At 50.5% G+C, this 22,083-nt stretch overlaps 1 protein-coding gene across 11 annotated transcripts in view; it reads right to left on the bottom strand.

Annotated features, from left to right (window-relative positions):
* The window catches only part of dlg2 (discs, large homolog 2 (Drosophila)), a 1,642,261-nt gene that overhangs the window by 587,450 nt on the left and 1,032,728 nt on the right, over positions 1-22,083 (bottom strand). The window lies entirely within an intron of this gene.

Genomic DNA, 22,083 nt, shown 5'->3' with positions numbered 1-22,083 from the left:
CAATTTCGGCGTTCGGGCGCGTTGCCACGGCAACCGGGACGCTGCGCACACCGATGACTTCATCGGTGTCGGCGCAGCGCAACCGGCTAACGCCAATGGCAGCGCCCAAGTGAATTTCTCAATCGGCTGTACTTGCGGCGCTAGGCCCTCTAGCGCCTCAAAATGGGCGCTAACCCCACTCAATTTCTAGGCCACAGTGTTACAAACAGTAATAGAGAACATTCATCATGGTTGGCCAAAAGGTTCCTGTCCAAAGTACTATCACATAAGGTCAGAATTGAGTGTCGCAAGTGGACTATTACTAAAACAGAACAGAATAGTCATTCCACAGGCTCTACGTCAAGGCATGCTCAAAAGGGTTCATGAGGGACACCTCGGAATTGAAAAATGCAAAAGGAGAGCAAGAGACACTATTTATTGGCCTGGCATAAATAAGGACATTGAGAACATGATAGGCATATGTGAGACATGTCAGAAACACCAAAACAAACAAGCAAAGGAACCAATGACAGTAGCTGACTTACCAACAGCACCATGGCAAAAGGTTGGTATGGACCTCTTTCATTTGAATGGTAAAGACTATCTAATAGTGATTGACTACTATTCTAACTATCCTGAGATGGCGCTGCTCTCAAGCACATCAGCAAGCAGTGTCATAATGCATGTTAATTCCATCTTCGCCAGACATGGAATTCCCAGGATTGCTGTTAGCGACAATGGTCCGTGCTTCAACTGTAAGGAGTGGCAACAGTTTGCAGCACATTATGACTTTCAACACATCACATCCAGTCCTCTGTATGCTCAGTCGAATGGTAAGGCAGAGAAAGGTGTTCAAGTTCTCAAACAGCTACTGAAGAAAGCAACAGAAAGCAAGTCTGATCCTTATCTCACCCTGCTGAGCTACCGAGCCTCCCCTTTAGACTGTGCTTCTTCACCTGCTGAACTCCTAATGGGTCGCAAGTTGCGCACCACGCTACCCTGCTGTGCAAAAGAAAAGCAGAGTAAGGAACTAAGACAGAGACTTCAACTGTTAAAGCTGAAACAGAAATCACACTATGACAAGTCATCCAAAACTCTGAAACCATTGACAAGGGATGATGTTGTCAGGATTGAGGATCCAAATGCATGGAACAGGAAAGCTACAGTTCTTGAGGAAGTAGGACCAAGGTCATACACTGTTAGAACTGAGGAAGGACAGATTCTCAGGAGGAACCGCCGTTCCCTCCTGAAAACACAAGAAACTATCCAAGAGCAAATCGATGACAATGCCGCAACTGAATCTTGTCACTCACCACCAGAACAATCTAACACAAACACACATACAGGCTCTCATGCAAACACATCAGACTTACCTGTGCTGAGAAGATCCACACGTGAAGTAAAAAAGCCTGATAGACTTAATCTTTGAATACAAAGAAAACTATAATAAAAGAATGAAAAGCTTAGAGTTCATAAAGTAAAGCTTTGAAAATGTGTTGACTGTTGTGAAGATGTTTATGTCGTTATGATGGATTGATATTGATTGATATTGAGTTTAACCTCTAAGGAAGGGGATGTAATGATCAGTAACATGTCATTCTAGAATGGTACACTAGGTGGAGCTGTATGTTTAGTAGTGGGCTACCCACAAGGCAGTAGTCAAGATGGATGCCTGTACACTAGTCCACATGGCTGAATAAATGACTAGCTCAAGCTAGCCGTTCATAATGAAAACATCCATTTATTTATGAACATAGCAAAGGAAAAGATTCCATGACCTTCCTCACACTGGAAAAGTAAGTACTGTATGATGTTTCCATCACCCTCAATCTGATCCCCATTGCCTTTCCTCACCAGCACTCAGTTTTAGCAATCTCTTCCTGCACATCCCACCAGACACTCACATCCATGCACCCTTACCCATTCCCTCTCTGCTCACATTCACAGAACTATGCCACCATGCAGCCCTCACACTCCCTCTCACTCTGATGCTTTGAACACAACTGACAACACACAGGGAGGGCCCTTGGTCTTGCAACCTCACTCCATCTTTGTCTCCTTCTAAGTATCTATACTATGCAATTTATGCACTCACTCCTTCATTCTCACTCAACCTCCACTTGTCTCCTTCATTGCAGGAAAAGAGAGCTCACAATAGGAGAGAGCGAACCAGGACAGGAGGAGGGCCGCCCTCATTAGCCCAGCTCACCCCCTGGGAGGAAGGCGTCCTGGAGATTGCCGGGGCTGACCGAGATGTGGACGTTGGGGAAGGACAGGCAGGAGCATCCCCGCAAGCTGGTGAGTAGGACTGCCATTGTAGAAATGGATCCCCATGGCCCCCCTGATGTGCAGCAAGCTGCTCTCAAGCCACTTGGAGGCACTGAGGGGGACCTGACCCATGAGAGGGAGGTTGGTGGCAGACCTCAAGGAAGTGGGGGCTCCTCTCCAAGTGCTCACACTTCCATGCCACTGCAGAGCTCTCGGTCAGAGCCCCGCCGGAGTCCACACCCAATGGAGATAGAGGTCTCAATCCCTGCACTGCTGCAGGAGCAGCAGACTGCTGGCGAGCCCTCACAGGCTTGCCATCCCAGAGGACGCCCGCCAAAGGTGTCGAGACAGGAGCAGCAGGAAAGTGAGCAAGGGGCCTCCACATCTGCTGAAGCCACAGGGGAACCACTACGTAGGAGCATGCGTAAGAGGAAAATAAAGCACTAATAGTCACAAGGGTAGTCACTTGGGTGAAATGTGTTTATTTTAAAAATGCCATCAGTTGGTTATTGTAAATAACATTTCTGATGGCAACTTCTGCAGTTGTGGCGTGTGTCATTTCGCGAATGAGGCTGGAGGTCCTCTAATGCCAAGAGGGGAAGGAAAAACAGGCCTCCCATGCTTCTGGTAGGTGTCTCAGTTGAGGAAGCGCTGAGTGAGGGTGGCGAGAGGGGTCTCGCAGGAGGTCACACTGGAGAAGTGTGTGAGGCTCCAAACTTCCACAGCTGTGGTTATGCCTTCTAAAAGTTCCCCCAGGCCTGAGACAACAAAGTCCTGCCACCTGCAAATGATGACTGATCAAATATCCTCTTTAATGTTGGACCTGCAGCTGATAGTTAGCAAGCCAAGAGTGTTCACGCCAGGTTTCACAGGCGTCATCCCCACCAGGCGCGTTTTGTGTGGGAAAAGGGTTAAACAGGCAAGGGCCTGTTAAAATGGGATTATAAAGGCCAGTCAGTGCTGCTTAAGGGCCCTAAAGACCAGTCCCGCCTGTTGCAGGCGGGACTGATTCGGGTCTATCAGACACACCTAGGTTAAAATGGCGTGCAGGCGGGAACCAGGTTGGGGGGGGGTCGCGACCCTTAGGTTTTGCGATTTTAACCCCCCGCATGCCTAAAAGCCCGCCTCACGGCCCAATGAAAATCGAGGCCATAGTGTCTAGGTGAAGGAGATTTGTCACAGATTTTGTTCACAGTGCTGTAAATGGGTTCAGGAAGCCTAGTGATGAGATGAAAAAAGCAGGTTAATGTCTGAACAGGAAGCAGAGTGCATGCACAATAGTTCAGTTAAGTTAAAAAGACTGGAATGCTGTAATATCATGCCAGAATAAATGTTATAAACCTTTGGAATTAAATTTGATAACTGATCTTAAAAACCTTAATCAATTACTAAACACTGGGGCCCCGATTTTGTGCCAGCTGTCGGGCGGCTTTCCAGGCGGCCGAAAATCGGCGAAAAAGCGGGTTGCGACCCCCCCCCCCCCCGCCTGATTCCCAGCCCCGTCCGACTTTCGGACCGCCGTTTCTCCGCGACCCGATTCAGTCCCGCCCGCCGCTGGCAGGACTGGCCGTCGGAACAGTAATGAGCAATTATCACCATGTTTAAGCCGATTTTAGGGTGCCCTTGCGATTTTCAGGGGTTCCCCATGCTTAACACGCCTGCGGGGAGCCCCGCTGATGAAACCTGGCGTGAAGCTTGCTGGCTTGCTTGCTCTCAGCTGCAGCTCATTCGGGAAAGCTGCGATTTAAATGGACAGCATTTGTATGTTGAAGGACCTTGTTGTTGCAGGTTTGGGGCTACTTCTTCAAGGCTTAGGCAGAGCTGTGGAAGGTTGGAGCCTCACACACTTCTCCAACGTGATCTCCTGGGAAGCCCCTCTCGCCACCCTCACTCAGCGCTTCCTCAACGGAGGCATCTACCAGAAGCATGGGACGCCTTTTCTTCCTTCTCTTCTTGCCATTAGAGGATCTCCAGCAGCAGAGGCGGCAGCAGCGGCGGCAGCAGCAGAACCAGGAACAGCAGGATAAGCACCAGGAGCACCAGGCTGCTGCTCACTCACCTGAAGCTGCACAGACCAGAAGGGGCCAGCGCTTGGAAGTGGCTTGAGAGCACCTTGCTGCGCTTTAGGGGGCCATGGAGACCTGTATCTGCACTGGCAGTCCTACTCAGAAGGACTTCCATGAAGGTCTGGTTTCTCTGTTCAATAGATGGCCAACGCTCCTCAAGAGATGTCATTCTCTTATGAGTACTCACCATGTTTTCCGTACCCTGGCGAGTTATCTCCTCCATGGAGGTTGCCAACCTTTCCATGGTGATGCGTTCCTGCGCCAATGACTCCACAGAGGCTCTGCTCATGGTCGCTATGGACTCCTCCATTCGCTCCGCACTCGCAGCGACCCTGGAGACAAAACCTGCCAGAGACTCCTGCATCTGTGCATGGAGATCCATCACCTCTTCTCTTGCGGATGGACCCAGAGGCAGAGGGTCGACATGCAGCGCAGCTGAGCTGAGCTGGCAGAGTCCTGCGCCCTCCGGCGAGGACTCTCCACTGCTGTCCCTGTCTCCAGAATCTGCTGATGCTCACTTGTGAGCTGTGATACACCAGGTGACAACACTACTCTATGTCCCGAAGGTCCCCCTGAAGTGTGAGTGTCTGCGCTGGTGCTGGGTGAGCTTACTTCTGCTGACACTGCGCCTTCAGAGGTTGGAGCTTCCTCTGAGGAGTCTGGCTGCACAGCCTCTTCCTCCTCCACAGTGGGGACGGGGGCTCTGGATGGTCCTGTGGGGGAGTAGAGGAAGGAGTTAGAGATGTGATGCCAAGGTGACATGCACATTCGAGTTGACATCTGCTGACACCTGCATCCATGCAGCCTTGGTCTCAGTGGGAGGCCTCTTCCTGCCTGACCTAGGGAAGAGGACCTCCCTGTGGGCCCAAACCCCATCCAATAATGCCTGCAGGGAAGCTTCGTCAAATTTGGAGGCAGCTCAGGGTCTGGCACTGGCCACAGCTGCTGCAGGCTCCTCTGCCATCCTGTATGGTTCATTTGGAAGCCAACAGAGGAAGCAATGCTTGCTGTGGACCTTGAAAGCACCACAAATGATGACATCATACTGTGGGGCTTCCTGACTGGAAATGGACAATTAGCAAGGCTGCCCACACGCTGGAAATTAATTGGCCACTTGAGGGAAAATTGCGTGGAGCTGGCTGACACATTTTTTTGTGTGTCAGAACCCCACATTCGGGGGAATCCGACCATTTCCCACACAATCCACAAAATCGGGCCCCAGGTGTCAGTATTGCCAATTGTAAAAGTAAGATTTTGTAGTATTACATTGCCTTTTATTAAAAGTACAAAAAAGAGGTACATGTAGAACAAAATTTGTACAAACTACTTTTGCGGTGTGTATAGTAGTAACTACTGAAAGCTTGAATACTGTATAAATATACATTATGGCCCTGATATTAATGTAAAGGTGGGTTCCGAGCCAGGGGGTGGTGGTGGTGGGGGGGGCAGGGGGGGGGTGGAGGGGCAGTGGTGGGTGGTAATACGTGCACAAAGCCTGGAAGTAAAGTAAGCGGGACAGATTCTGCAATTTTAGATCAATTGAGGCAATAACTTTTGACTTCAGGTTTTCGTGTCTCCAAGGTGTGCAGTGGCTGTGATGTGCACCTGATCTGAATGCCATTATTGAAAAGGTCAATGCAGAAATGGAATTTGGAGGTGCAAGATGATGTTTAGGATGGATGCACAAGCAAAGCTCAAGAGCACTCATATTTAATGATGCTTCCCTGGAATTACTGCTGGGTGCAGGCTGGAGCAAGAGGGACAATGGGAGGAAGAAACCTGCTGCTGTCACTAAGAAGGAGTGATTGGAGGTGGCTGAGGAGGTGGGCAGCAGGAGTATTGTGCCCCGGTCTTGGATGCAGTGCACTAAATGGTTTAATGACCTAACCAGGTCAGGAAAAGTGAGTACATTTGCTGATTCAGCTACATCCTGTGGTGTAAGCTTTCCCCCTTTCACTCTGTCTTGCTAAGCATACTCCAGCACATCAAACCTCAATGGGGGAGAAATTCGGTATCTCCCCATTTGGGGCATAGTTATCAGCCGGGCGCAAAGTTTAGCGCCTGGCCCTAATTATCGCCTCCGACTGCAAACTTGGCTTCTATCGCCCCTGGAGGTGATTGGAGCGCTAAATCAGGTGCTACACACCTCTCTTAAGGTGTTAACGCCGAGGAGCGAGGCGCTACCTCAGAGCGCTGGCGAAGCTCATGTGATGTCAGTCAGCAATGGAACACAGACACACTGGCGCTGGCCATTTCATAAAGGGGAGGGTCGATCTTGCTCTCCAGCCACACCCTGCTCATTGCAGCCTTGAATCTCGGCCTGGAGAGACCTGTACATCAAATCTGCTGGAAAGAACAATGGAGAGGCCCAAGGAAAGAGCTCAGAGTGCAGCCCCCAAAGTCTCTTCTGAATCGATGCAAGGTCAAAACAAAATGAACCTGCAAAGTGCTGCTCAGTACCAAAATTCCTTCACACAGCGTTGAATCTCTCCAGAAGTCTCTCTCTCTCTCAGAATGTGTGGTGCAAAAATATTGCCGACAAAAAAAGGCAGAAACCGGTCGCCTTTAAATAGAGCTCCCCGTCCCTTCCCGAATGCAAAATGCTCCTCTCAACCGGCAGACGGTAAGGCAGGGGGCGCCACTCACTTTCCGGTCCGGGGTGCTACCGGGGCATTGCACGCTCGACTGCTGTCACGATCTGTGGGCGCAGGAGATCGTGGCGGTAGTGTTTAGCGCCGCAGCAAAATGTGTGGTCAATTTCGTGAGCGGTACATACATCGCCGTGCCCGGGTGCTAGTTGGTTTGCGCCCCATTAGCGCCTTCTTAGGGCGCTAACGGGAGGCGCAAAGCAACCGAATTTTTCCCCCAATGAGTTTCAGCAGCACTCAGTCTTCACTTTCTATGCACTTCCTCACCTCCCCATTTATTCATCCTCCGTTGCCACTCACCCCAATACTTATGAAATATGATGCATCTGTCTCAGTCACCCTCACCAAATGCACTGTATCCATCGGGTGAATACATGACCTTCATTCACTCATAGGTCTGTTTTTTCACCGCTTGTAAGAAAAGAGAGCGCAAAACACAAGACAAAGGGAGAGGACTGGAGATGGGCCACCATAAATTGTGCATGCCACAGATGCAGAGGAGGATGCCATGGAGATAAGTGGCACATCTGCGTCTCTTTCAATCGGAGATGGAGGGAATGAAGCTCACAGATGGCAAGTGACATAATTAAAAATAACTCTGACATGCTGACTTTATTTCATCAATGACTGAACTATGAGAAGACTGAGTACGGTGATTGGTCAAGATCGTTACTTTGCCATGATTAATTCTTATACCTTTCTTTTTTCTTCCAGGGCCTTCATGCCTACAGCAAGTGTCACTGGAAATGTAAGAGGACAATTCCTCAGAGGACCTCATTCCTTCTGAGGGTGCACGTACTGTCATAGGATGTACAGTCATGCACCAGCAAATACTCGCACTTGGTGGGCCAAGTTAGAGAGTTAGTTGGGTTTTCACCCAGTGATTCGCAGTTCACAAATGTGTACGAGCAGACACTGATTGCAGGGACAGCTGCGGAGAGTCTACGTCAGGGGGCGAAATCCTCTGCAAGCTCTGCTCACCTGGACATAGATGCTGAACTCCGGGGTCCAGCGATAAGACTGAGAATGGTAGAGATGCATCAACAACTTTGCAAAGTACTGACAGACATTCCATACACACACACTCTCCACAATAGCAGAGAGGATGGAGGAATACAACTCGATCGCTAGTGGATTGGTGGCGCAGGGAATTGCAAGCATGTCTGCCATAGAGAGAGTGGCCACCTCCATGGAGCTTCAAGCATGGCTCTCTAATGACCACGACCATGCAGAATTTGGATGCCAATATGTCTGCCACCCTAAACAGGAGGACAGATACCTTACACGTGGTCCTACAATGCGTTACTGATCTTCACCCAGCTGGTCTGTAGCAGAGTGGTTGGAGTGGTGTGGCGCTGGCCCAGGGATGATGGCGAAAGGGGGCATGGAAGTGGGAACTCCACTCAAAGTGCTCCCACTTCTCACCTGTTGCCCACACTCCCAGCCAATACCCAACATGCTGCCTTGTCTCCCAATAGCCATGTCTGCCCCTGCACAAGTGCAGGTAGAGCAGTCTTTGGCGGGGCCCTTAGGGTCTTTGAAACCCAGAGGTCGTAGGCCAAAAGCAGCATAGCAGTCAGGGCAGGGATCTCAGCAGCCTGCCTCTACCTCTGCTGAAGCCACACGGGATGCACCACGGAGAAGCGGTAGGCAGGTTAAGGGAAAGCTATTGTAATTCACCAATGGTATGCACATGGATGTTTGATGAAATGTTAAGTTGTTAATTTTCCTTTATTTGTAACGCCACATAAAATTTATTGATTAGCACCACTGACTGTGTTGTTCAGTATTGCGTCCCGAGTGCCATTTCACCCTTTCACTTGTTTCATAATGAATGTCAATAAATGATGACACCCATTGGGCGGATGTGCAATGGGTGTATGTGTGATTGAAGGGCTGTTTAATGCAAAGTTGGGGGGGGCGGGGTGGGGCGGGGCAGGGAGGGGGTTGGTGCTGGTCGTGGCTTTCATTTGGTATTTGGTCCAGTCACAATAATTAATTGAACCTTCAAGCTATGAGGGTATCTCTGTTATCCCGGGCAGCAATGTACGCGGCTAGTCTGGCGATAGGTGTCCCATCTTCATATTCCTCCTGCTTTTAAATGTTCTCCTCATCAGAAGATGCCTGATGAGCCCCTTCATCCTCCTCCACATGTAATCCTCTCTGCTCCGCAATGTTGTGCAGGATGCAGCACACCACTATTCTGGATACCCTCATTGGCAACCACTAAAGGGTGCCTCCAGACCTAGCTAGGTACCTGAAGCGCATCTTCAATATTCTGATGGCTTGCTCTATGACACACCTGGTGGTCATGAGGTTCTCGCTGTAGCGCTCCTGCTGTAGGTTCCTCACAGGTGCCATCAGTCAAGTTTGAAGTGGGTATCCCTAGTCTCCTATGAGCCAGCTCTTAAGTCTGCTTTCTGGAATGAAAAGGTCTGTAATGTTGGACTGCCGCAGTATGAAAGCATCATGACAGCTCCCAGGGAATCTGGTGCACACCTGCATGAACCTCCTTTTGTGGTTGCACACCAGCTGTGTATTGATGGATTCATATCTCTTATGGTTGATAAAAACTCCTGGTTGCTGTGGTGATGCTCAGATTGCAATCGGTGGCACCCTGCACCTATGGGAAGCCAGCCAGAGATGCAAATGCGAGTGCCCACTACTGTTATCACAGGGGAAGTTTACATAACTTCCAGCCCTGGCAAATAATCCATCTGTCATCTGCCTTTTGCATTTATGTGTAGTGGACTGCTAGACCCTCAATATGTCCCCTGTAGCGCCCTGGAAGGAACTAGAGGTGGTGACTTTCACAGCCACTGGTAATGTGTGGCCACCAGGTCCAGCAGGTAGCAGGTCTTCTTCTAGGAGACTGCAGATATCTGCGACCACCTGATGTGACAATCACAGCCTGTGGAAGCACTGTTCTTCCGAGAGGTCAAGGAAGTTGAGCCTCTGTCTATATACCGTTACGTGGGGTAGTGCCTCCTGCGACCTCAGCTCCTCTGTTGGTCTCCTCTCTCCTGTGTGCCTGTTGATCCCACCACAGCACGTCGTTGCTGCCATGGAGGTGATTCTCTTCCTATTCTGATGTAGTGTCAAAAACATCCATGACGTCTCCCATTCTGTTGGTGTCTGTTTGATAACCTCTAAACGTCTCCAAAAACCTCTATGCTGACAAGAACTCTCTGCTAAACATTTTCAAGAGGGAATTGACAAATCAGCTGTAAGCACTGAGTCTTTATAGAGATTGCGCAATCTGAAGTTTAAAGACCCCATGAACTGCACCTGAAACTTGCCTACTTTTCACTGGCAAGTTTCCCCGAGTCCTGGGAAACCTGTGCTGGAGGCATCAAGTTCGAAGGAAAGTTAAATTCACTTCAAAAGCCCCTCATTTGCATGTAATTGTGAGGTTAAATGGTGTCTTAATTGCCCACCTGCCTGCGCTAATCATCGCTCTGACTCAGGTTACTTGCACGCAGCCAAACGCGCCTCAGTTAAACCCAGAAGTCGGTGCTTTGGAGCCGGGTTACAGTCGTGCTTCATATTTCTCTGATTTTAAATATGCACCGGACATCGACCCAATGAGGCTAGAAGGTTGGATATTGAGTATTACTGAAATGAAATGTTGGTCTTGCTTGAGATGAAGTCCAAATTCATTTAATTTGCAAGCTAGTTTAATCTGTACCCGCTGTCAGCCCTGGAATTTGTCCTACTAGTTTCAGCTGTGGTTCAGTGGGTAGCACACTCACTTCTGAGTCAGATGGTTGTGGGTTCAAGTCCCACTCCAGGGACTTCAAGCATATAAAGCTAGGCTGACACTCCAGTGCAGTGCTGAGGGAGTGCTGCACTGTCGGAGGTGCCGTCTTTTGGATGAGACGTTAAACCGAGGCCCCGTCTGCTCTCTCAGGTGGACGTAAAAGATCCCATGGCACTATTTCGAAGAAGAGTAGGGGAGTTATCCCCGGTGTCCTGGCCAATATTTATCCCTCAATCAACATAACAATAAAGAGATTATCTGGTGATTGTCACATTGCTGTTTGTGGGAGCTTGCTGTTAGCAAATTGGCTGCCGCGTTTCCCACATTACAACAGTGACTACACTCCAAAAAGGTACATACTTCATTGGCTGTAAAGCGCTTTGAGACATCCAGTGGTCATGAAAGGCACTATATAAATGTAAGTCTTTCTTTCTTTCTATTAGGACATTGGATGGCATTGAATGAAGACAAAATAAAACAAATTGCTCATGCCCAAAGTCATTGTAACTATCAACGTTAGGGCCATTTTAATTCTCTAAAGACGCACTCATGCAAAACATCAAATACTCTGTTCATAAACAGTGAATAATTTCTCCAAAAGATACTTCTAATTCTGTGTTAATTCTTCTTACGTGCTTAACTTTCTTAGCACAAGCCACACAAACCACAACCTATTGATTCATTAGTTTCAGTGGGTAGTAGAGAGTGAGCAACTTTGTTAGGCAGAACATCTCTTTTATTTGATTATAATCTTCTAACTTGTTCAATTTGTACAGCCGACTGAAGGGCCTAAGCATGTGTTTATATCATCTACTGAAAGTGCATGAACATCCTGCTTTATTTCTTTCATAACATTCCCTCATAATTCCTTTTGTAATTAATATTTACACATTTCAGTCAATATAAATCTTTTATTAGATTTCTATCAAAATCGATGCTTTAAAGGGAATTAAACCCCAGTGAATAAGTCATGTGAATTTCAATCTCTTGAAACTTTTAAAAGGAATATTTTATCAACTTCCATAATTTTAAATCAATCAGTTATTCTACACTTATTATAGTCACCTAAGGTATCCTAGCATTTTTCTGCAGAATTATGGGTAAATTATGTCACTAAAGGATCACAAATTCTGCGTAAACTTCCTTGTCCCACATTACAATAAAGACTACACTTTAAAAGTACTTAATTAGCCGTAATGCGCTTTGTGACATCCTGAGGTCATGAAAGGCGCTATGTAAATGCAAGTTTTTCTTTCTTTCCACATGCAAACAATAGTACAGCAACTTAAGCATACAACTGCTATCACAGACTTGAATAAATTTACATCTGTACAGAAAAGAAAACAATTTATCATTGGCATATTACAACTCTATGATCTGCCCACACGAATAAGGCAAAAGTTTCCATTTTCTGTTGGCTGCAAGAGCCCTGTATGAAACATGTTTGTGGAATTCAAAGCCTAGTGGCATGGGATCACAGCTCAAAATTGCTTTTAATTTTGCACTAAATTGGCAATCTCAAATCAGATAGACCATAAAGGTGCGGTCAATGAGTATGATGTTGTTGGGAGCGTTCTTCTGAGGTTGGGTTAAGATGGGGTATCCAACCCAAAGCCTGGAGGTTGAATCTGGTTTGTTTTCTAATTTCATCTGGGCATGGAGCAATTTGCTCTGCTCTTGAAAAGATCTCTCCTGCTCCCACACGGAGCTGCATATGATGGAGGTTGGTGCTTAAATGTGAAAAGAAAAACAGCTGGCAGAAATAGCTAATCTGCTAGTGAGGAATAAAACAAATCAGATAGACTACTCTGCTAGCTCTCTCTGTGGATTGCACTGGACTGACACTTGCTTCCCACTCCTCTTCCACATCAATGTCTCAATATTCCAAAACACTGCAGAATCCAACTCAAGGGATAAAGCAGTGCTTTTAGGAACAAGAGCCATGTGCCACCTCACTGCGCTTCTGTTGAGAGAGCCAGCAGCACTATTTGTCTTATTGTTTTATTCCATGCCTGCAAATCACCAGTTTCTGTCTGTGGATTTTATGGTGAGCATTTTTTATTAGTAGCGCTCATCTCATATCATCCAGCCTATAGTTGGATTTCATATCAGATTTAATTTCAAATTAGTTGCATGTTAAATTTAAATTACTTGGGTAAAAATCGACACATTTTGTGATTGCATTGACTCTACAACTGAAGAAACAAAGGCCCCGATATTAACTTGAGGACGCACTGGGAACAGGGAGTTCCAATATCACGTGGGAAACCTGGAAGTATATATGTTCAGCGCAACTGTCAATGGCTTTTTAACTCAGCCACCTCATTAGAATTTTACTTCTGGGTTTGCCATCCAATCCAGGGCAGTGGGTGTGATGAGGACCCGCAGTACACAATCTCAACTCCAATATTTAAAGGGCCAATGCAAAGATGCAATTTGGAGAAGTTGGAGTTGGTAAGAAGAGAAAAGAAAGTTAAAGAATGGAGTCGAGACGTTCCAAGGCTGCGTCCTGTTCACTGATGCCCAATGTTCCCTCTAATTTTTTTTTGTACTGAAGGGGCCACAAACTTATTTGAGCGGGAACTTTTTTGTCCACGGGCACATTTTACAACAACAATAACAACTTTTACAATGACAGCGTCAGCAACCACTTAAAAGCATATATCCAGTAATGCCACATTGCCACCCCACCGTCTCAAACCATGAGACAATCAGACAAACCAAAAATCATGAAATATTGCTTTTATGTTGGTTTATAAATGTCATTAGTGGCTTTATTTAAACTCTAACAGGTCACAGCTCTTACAAAAACTATATTACATGTATCTCGTATTAGAATTTGCTCTGTCAGATATCATAACATCTCGGGGTCATCGTATGATTAGTCAGGACAATGGTGGGGGAGGACTCATCCCATGTTAATGGCAGATTAGTCACAACAATAGAGGCAACAAAACTAGCACATTAGCAACTATTAACAAGGTCACATTAATTACCTAAGATTGTCCAAGTCATCTCCTGTTCCTTTGTAACAGGAAACATCCAGGTTAAATTGATTGTCAGCAACAATTCACCAAGTGCAGGTCTCAGGCCCCGAATCAGAACTGCCGGGCCTGGAAGATGTACAGCGAGGGCCCTGGCACCATTAAATCGATGGTGCAGCGCCTCCCCCATCCTACCAGCTGCTTCCCGGTCTCTTCTGCCGTTTCCACCGAGTCTGACTCTTTTGAGAATGCACTGCAGCACCGGGGAGCATGCGCACTCTCAGTGGGGAAATCAGTGCGGTGGATAGAGCAGTTGCTGGGGTGCCGAGAATTGTGGGTCCTGCGGCGGCCATTAGTCAACGGCTGTCCGAGACAACGCTCGTCGGGTTCCAGGGCTCTTACCAAATGCCGTTCCAATTCAGATCGGCTTTGTGAGGTCAAAACGACTCTGTGAGAATTCCACTGTCTATTGGGCTCCTCCCCCCGCTCTAGCTCACTGTGTGCGGCCTTTGAAGTTATGTGCATGGTAGTTTACAGATTAGTGCGCGGCCACGCATCTTAGAGGGAGCAGTGCTGATGCATCCCTTGACGTGCCGCTGGGGGCTGTGAGGAGTCGAGGGAGTTACTATTCCCCAGCAACGGGAGGAAGAAACCTGCGGCAGAAACAAAGTAGGCCTGGTTAGAAGTTGACCAGGAGGTGAGCAGCAGGAGTATAGTACCACGCTCCTGGACGCAATGCAGGAAGCGCTTTGATAACCTAACCGGGTCAGGAAAGGTGAGTACAGTTGTACATCCTGCTGTGCACATCACCCCAACCCCTCACTCTGCCTTCTCAAGCATACTACATCACATCACTCCTCACACCCACTTACTTTGCAGGTGCAACCATCCTTCTCTGGCTATGCACTTCCTCAGATCCCCATCTATCCATTCACCACTCCCATTCACCCTCATCCTTATGCAATTTCATGCCTCTCCCTGATACCCTCACCAAATGAACGCCATCCATCAGCTGAACACATGCCATTACATGTTTACACTCATAGGTCTGTTCTTTTACTCGTTGCGGGAGAAGAGCGCAGAACACCAGGGAGAGAGAGAACCGGAGGTGGCCCTCCAGTCATCTCACAACTAACAACTGCAGAGGAGGCGGTTCTGAAGATTAGTGGAGTTTCGGCATGCCTGGCCGTCGGAGATGAGGAGACGGGTATCTCCCAGCTACCTGGTGATACAATTAAATATCAGCCACCCACATTTCATACAGCATTCAGTCACGTTGACTTGATTTCAACAGCGAATAAAATACGATTATCTTCATAATGATAACTTGCAACATTCTTACCTTGCCAATATGCATTCATATCTCCAACAGGGGCTTCACGCGTGTTGCAGGAGTTGCTGGAGGTTGCGGACAACGACGCCTCAGAGAAGCTGAATCCCTCTGAGGGCGCACTGTCACAGGACTCATGCAGAGCATGCAAGAGCTCAGAGACTTGCACTGTGGTGGGACCACGTAGGCAGATATTTGGATTTTCACCTGGTGACTCATACTTCACAAGTGAGCAAGAGCAGATGGTGGTGACGGACAGCAGTAGAGAGTCCACATCGGAGGGCGCTGGCCTCTCCAAGCTCTGCTCAGCTGGACACAGATGCTGTACCCCAGGGGCCGTTGATGAAAAGGAGAATCATTGACCAGCAGTAGATAATGTGCGATGCACTGACAGGCCTTCCAATCCCACTCACCACCATTGCACAGAGAGTGGAGTTGTTCACCTCAAGCGTGAGTGGGTTGTTGTCGCAGTGCATTGCGATGATGTGTTCTTCCATGGATAGAGTGGCCAACGCCGCGGAACATCAAACACGCCAATTAAATGAGTCCATGTATGCCTTGACTACGGCCGTGCACACTCTGGTTGCCAACATGTCTGCCAGCTTAAATAAGATGACAGATACCTTAGCCTTGGCCACATAGCACCGCACTGATCTGCCCCCAAGTGCTCTCCAGCATAGTGGTCGCCGTGAAATGCGACTGGGCTATGAGAGCGATGATGGCAAAAGGGGACATGGAAGTGAGCACTCCACTCATAGGCCTAGAAATTCAGTTGCGTTCGCCAGCCGTTAGCGCCATAAGAGGGGTAGATTTCGAGCGCTAGGCACTTAGCGCCCGGGCGCAGACCGATCTGCGCCTACGCCCAACTTCAGTTGACATTTAGCGCCGGCGCAAAGTGTTTGCGCGCGCTCAGCTGCGCGCGCAGCTTATGACGTCATTTCGTCGTGCAACGCCGTTTGTGCGCCCCAAACCGGAACTTCAGTGGCGCCCGCCCAATGTGGGCGTGGCGCTGTTAAGAACTGTGAAGTGGAACGCAGCAGAGGCCCTGCGGGCCTCGGGGAGCGCTAATTAAAGGGCACTTAGACTGAACTATAAAGGGCAGCCATTTTGCTGCAATGACTTTAGTGCTACGGATTTCTGGACAGAGACCAAGGAAGAGACCTTACTGAATTGGGCCAACATAGGAGAGGTATTTTTGGCTTCTGGCCAGAGCTTGCAAATTTGTCTCATTGTGATTTCACTGTTTGCAAGTATATTATGGGGGCTGCATGGGGTTCCAACCCTCAGTTCCAGCATTATGTGCGAAGGGCTCGCAGACGCTGTGTGAGAGGGGCAGCCATGCCTAGACGCAGAGGGGCCATCAGGCGTCGGCAACGTAGGCCTTACCCACTCAGGGAATACCGCCAGCAGGTGTCCTATCTCACCATGACTGCCGCGCATTGTGTTAAGAGGCTGCGCTTCAGAAGGGAGGTGGTTGCAGAGATCTGCCAGCTGCTTCACAGAGATCTGCGTCCACAGCTGATGTGCAGGACGTCTCTGTCGGTGGAAGTGAAGGTCACGGTGGCTCTGAACTTTTATGCAAGCGGCTCCTTCCAAGCCGCTGCTGGGGACATAGCGAACATCTCCCAGTTCGCCGTGCATCGCTGCATCCGGCAGGTCACCGATGCCCTTTTCGCAAGGAGACACCAATTCATCTCCTTCCCCATGACCCTAGAGAGGCAGGAGCAGCGTGCAGTCGGATTTGCGAGGATCGCCGACTTCCCCATGGTGCAGGGCGCCATTGACTGCACGCATGTGGCTATGCGGGCACCTATCGACAATGCCGAGGATTACCGCAACCGGAAGGGCTACCATTCCCTCAATGTACAGCTGGTGTGTGACCACAGGCAGCGCATCCTAGCTGTCAATGCCCGCTTTCCAGGAAGCAGCCACGATGCATTTATCCTGCGCCAGACTACTGTGGCTGACATGTTCCAGGCACAGCCTCCCCCAAGAGGATGGCTTATCGGGGACAAAGGCTATCCTTTGTGTACATGGCTCATGACCCCGCTCCGCGCGCCCAGGACCCCTGCTGAGGAGGCATACAACGAAAGCCATCAAGCCACAAGGAACATCATAGAGCAAACGATTGGCGTCCTCAAGCAACGGTTCCGCTGCCTGGATCGTTCCGGCGGATCTCTACAGTATTCGCCGGATAGAGTCTCCCAGTTCGTCGTCGTTTGCTGCATGCTGCACAACCTGGCTATCCGCAGGACTCAGGCACTGCCACCTCACGTTGGACCACCACCTCAGGAGGACAAGCAGGAGGACCATGAGGAGGAGGAGTACCAGCCCAGGAGGGAGCCACAAGGTCCAAGGGCCGTCCGTCGGCGGCTTATTGAACGACACTTCTAGGCCCCCTGTCAGGGAATGGCTTGTGGCAATGAACGCACCTGAATGCAGCCGCTCCGCAAGCCCTCAGCCGGTTAACGCAACAACCACTTGAAACATCACACATGGACAAGCTGAATAAATAAAAAGCTTTATCTAACAAACTCAGGGCCCTTCCCACATGAAACCCAAAAACAGACAAGACCCCCAAAAAACAGTCAAAAACATATCTCACTCCCACAACCTGGGGAGGAATAACAAAACTTGTCCATCCAAATGGCCTTCATCCTCGGCCTTACCAAGACAAACCCTCCCATACAGAACACAAACACCCCCATATAAAAAAACATTTGCCTTCATCTTCGGCCTTACCAAAATAAACCCGCCCCCATAGAGAACACAAACACCCCCATATAAAAAAACATTTGGCAACACACTCTACTTTGTGTGCCGAGAGGGCGAGTCCTTGTCCAGGCTTTTCCGGCCCCTGGCCGACCTGCTGCTCCGCCTCAACCTGGGCCCTGTGGGTGTTGCAAGGCTGGGGGAAGGCTCCTGAGGGGCACAATGCGTGACGGCAGATGCCCTTGGGGGTCGGCCTAGACGAGCTCCGGCCCTGGAGGGGCCGGCTGCTGACTGCTGCAGCTCAGAAATCACAGAAATCACAGAAACCTCACAGTACAGATAGAGGCCATTTCGGCCCATCGAGCCTGCACCGACACATATCCCTCCCAATCCCCGTAACCCCTACACCAACACATATCCCACCCTATCCCCGTAACCCCACGTATTTAATCCCCCTAACACTAAGGGTCAATTTTTTTTTATCATAGCCAATCAACCTAACCTGCACATCTTTGGACTGTGGGAGGAAACCGGAGCACCCGGAGGAAACCCACGCAAACACGGGGAGAATGTGCAAACTCCACACAGACAGTCACCCGAGGCCGGATTCGAACCCGGGTCCCTGGCGCTGTGAGGCAACAGTGCTAACCACTATGCCACCGTGCTGCCCAGCTGTGGCTGGGCAGCATCAGTCTCTCCAGCAGCTCGTCGCAGCTTTGCTGGGGGAGTGGCAGTGGCGGCTGCAGCAATGGGGGCAAGCTGGCTGATGCCAGGCGCTCGCTGGTCGCCAGAGACACTGGCAGTCGGCCGGGCTGGCACTGCAGCAAGCGCAGCAATCTGGTGAAGCCCAGACCGCTGTGCTGCAGCAGCACGGTGGGTGCCCTGGCGATGCGCGCGTGACACAGCGAGTGTGGCAGCAGTGAGTGCCCGTACTGCCCTGGTCTGTGCCCGCATCAGACCAGCCAGTGACTGCACGGCACCACTCATCAACTCTGCACTCGCTGCCTGTGCTGCCCTGAAATCGGCCCGACTCGCGTCCTGTGATGCCCTGAATTCTTCGTGACCCCTGGCCTGTGCTGCCCCGAATTGTTCGTGACCCCTGGCCTGTGCTGCCGCGAGTTCTTCTAAACCCCTGGCCTGTGAGGCGCCGAAATCGGCCACACTATGAGCCAGGGACTCAATGGCCTCAGGCAACCGTCCCACAACCCCCATGAACTCGGTGTGCTGACGATCCGAGTCCGCGGACATTTGATCAAGGAGGCGCACCTCCTGGGCGAGGACCGTCTCCGGACTGGAGGCCGGACTCTCCCTCTGGGGAGAAGGCCGCCGAGCTGCCCGACCCTTCCCGCGTGGCTGGACGCCACTGGGCCCAGCAACTGCACTCCCCTGCAACACTTCCCCCCTCTGGGGAGAAGGCCGCCGAGCTGGCCGACCCTTCCCGCGTGGCAGGATGCCACTGGGAACAGCAGCTACACTCCCCTGCAACACTTCCCCCCTCTGGGGAGAAGGCAGCCGTGCTGCCCGACCCTTCCCGCGTGGCTGGACGCCACTGGGCACAGGAGCTACACCCCCCTGCAACACTTCCCCCTGGCTCTCCTCCAGGCAAGACGTGTCCCCTCCATTGCCATCCCCTGGCGCGGATGAGGGTTCCCCCGATGTGCCGCCTTCCTCTTGCTCCTCGTCGTCCTCCTCTTCCGAGGGACTGACACTCGCAGCCTCAGGGACCTCCTCCTCACCAGCTGAAAGCAGGAAGGCACAAGAGTAGCTTTAGAGTGAGGACAGGGCGTCAGCGAGGGAGGCATGAGTGGTGGCATTATGCGCATTGGTCGGACAGTGGCAAAGGATGTAGATCTGAAGCGCAAGGGGAACGAGAGAGGTCCAAACGCTCATGTCCTTACCATTGGGGCCCAGCACGGGGTCGGCATCTCCAATTGCAACGGGGCCAATCACCCGGGCACCCATGAGTCGACCCACGCGCTCCTCCAGGTCACTGAGCTCCTGGAACTGGGCACGGCCTCCCCCGGTGACAGTCCGGCTCTTCAAATTCTGGGCCAGCTTGGCCTGCAAGAGAAAGGACGGCCTCTAAGTACAGTGTGGTGCCCTGTTGTTGTGTGCACTGCCTCCCATGGTGGAATAGCTTGGCCAGTGTGGTGCCCTGTTGTTGTGTGCACTGCCTCCCATGGTGGAATAGCTTGGCCAGTGTGGTGCCCTGTTGTTGTGTGCACTGCCTCCCATGGTGGAATAGCTTGGCCAGTGTGGTGCCCTGTTGTTGTGTGCACTGCCTCCCATGGTGGAATAGCTTGGCCAGTGTGGTGCCCTGTTGTTGTGTGCACTGCCTCCCATGGTCGAATAGCTTGGCCAGTGTGTAAAGTGCAGAAAGTGCTATTGATGTTCATGCCAGTGCCATAGCTGCTGGAGGAGGGCTGGCCATTAGGCCTTTGAGGTCCCTTTGCCCATAATGTGAGGTGCACATGCAAGGATGAGGAGGACAATGGAAAGGGTACTCACCCTGACCAACCGAGTGAGGTCGTTAAACTTTTTCCGGCATTGGTCACCAGTCCTGGGGACATCGCTGTTGGCTGTGACCCTCTGGGCGATTTCCCTCCAGGCTCTCCTGTACAGCCTCTTGGGAGCCTTCTTGCCACTGTCCGGGCACAAGATATCTCTTCTCTTCTCCAAACCCCTAAGCAGCACCTTCAAATCATGGGCAGAGAAGCGCTGCACTCGCTCACGGGCCCTCTGCATCGTTGCTGGCACTATTTCTCTCCAGCAGCAGTGTTTAGGCCTAGCTGGAGGGCTGCAGTATCCAGGGCGTGGCAGCAGACCAAGTCGACCCTTCCCCCTTTAAGAGCTGGCCGGCGCCAGGGTGTCTGCTGTCAATCAAAACATGACCGCACCTGCGCTGCGCCCGGCCTCGGCGGTATCAGTCTGCACCGCCGGCTTAGCGCCTAAAGATGGGGTGCAACGCCAGTTTTAGCGCTCGAGCAAACTCCTTGGCCAAAGCTACTGAATATCGGCGAAGTGGCCTCCACTTTCCGGCGGGCGCAAACTTTAGCGCCCGCCCGACTTTACCGCCCCAAAAGTGGCTATACTGAATTTCTAGGCCATAGTGCCTCCACTCTCACCTGTTGCCCCCCGCGCCCCTGCCTCCCTCCGTCAGTAGCCCCCATGTTGCTTTGGCTCCCGATGACCCAGTCTACCTCTGCACAGCTGCAGGTGGAGCAGTCTTTGGCTGGGCCCTCATGGGCTCCAAAACCCAGAGAACATGGCCAAGAACATCTCAGCAGTCAGAGCAGGGATCTGAGCAGCCTCCCTTACCTCTGCTCAACCCAAAGGGGTTGCACCATGTAGGAAAAGGAAGAGTAAGGCTTTGTAGTTGCATAAGGGTATGCACATGGATGTATGAGAAAATGTTGTGTTGTTAAGTTTCTGTTCTTTAGTTAGATCACATAATATTATTATTTTGCACCACTTTCCCATCTTGGCCATGCTTGGGTGCTGGGTGGCAAGTTGCTTTTTAACTTGTTTAATGATGAATGGGAAGACATGATTTGATGGGGGCCAATGGGGGATGTTAAGGGGTTGGTTGGTTGTTTGCAGGACTGCTTTGTGTCAGTGGCATTGGGAGGGGGTGGGAAGAGTGGCCCTTTCATTTCCTGATGACATGGGTCCACTGGTGCAACCTAAGTGAACATTGCATTAATAAGGGCATCACTGGCATCCGAGGCGGCACTGTGAGCAGCTGGGGATGCATTGCCCTCATCACCTTCCTCCTCCTCATCTTCCTCCTCCTCCCTCTACGAAGAAGATCTGAGCTCTTCGCCTTGATCCTCCTGCAGATCCAAACCTCACTGCTGCGCAATGTTGTACAGAGTGCAGCAAACCACAACCATTATGGAGACCTGGCTGGCGCATGCTGAAGGGTGCCTCCAGATCTGTCTAGGCACCTGAAGTGCATCTTCAGCATGCCAATGGCTTGTTCAAAAACACATCTGGTGGTCATATGGCATTCATTATAGTGCTGTTATGCTTCATTGGCCGGGTTTCTGATGGGTGTCATCAGCCACGTTTGAAGTTGGGTATCTCTTGTTTCCTAGCAACCATGGCAGCTCCCCAGGAATCTTGCACACACCTGCAGAAATATCTTTTTATGGTTGCACACAAGCTGCACATTGATGGAATGGAAGCCCTTACAGTTGACCAATACTCCTGAGTGTTCTGGGGTGCCTGGATTGCCACGTGTGTGCAGTTGATGACACCCTGCTCCTGTGGGAAGCCAGCCAGAGCCACAAACCCTAGCGCCTGCTCATTCTGACTGGTGGCATTGCAGGCAAAG

Source organism: Somniosus microcephalus, chromosome 10 (genome assembly GCF_052327205.1).
Source record: "Somniosus microcephalus isolate GS21.2 chromosome 10, FLI_Smic_1.0, whole genome shotgun sequence".
Lineage (NCBI taxonomy): Eukaryota > Metazoa > Chordata > Chondrichthyes > Squaliformes > Somniosidae > Somniosus > Somniosus microcephalus.
The sequence above is the reverse complement of the archived record's forward strand: the minus strand, read 5'-3'. Positions and strand labels throughout refer to the sequence as shown.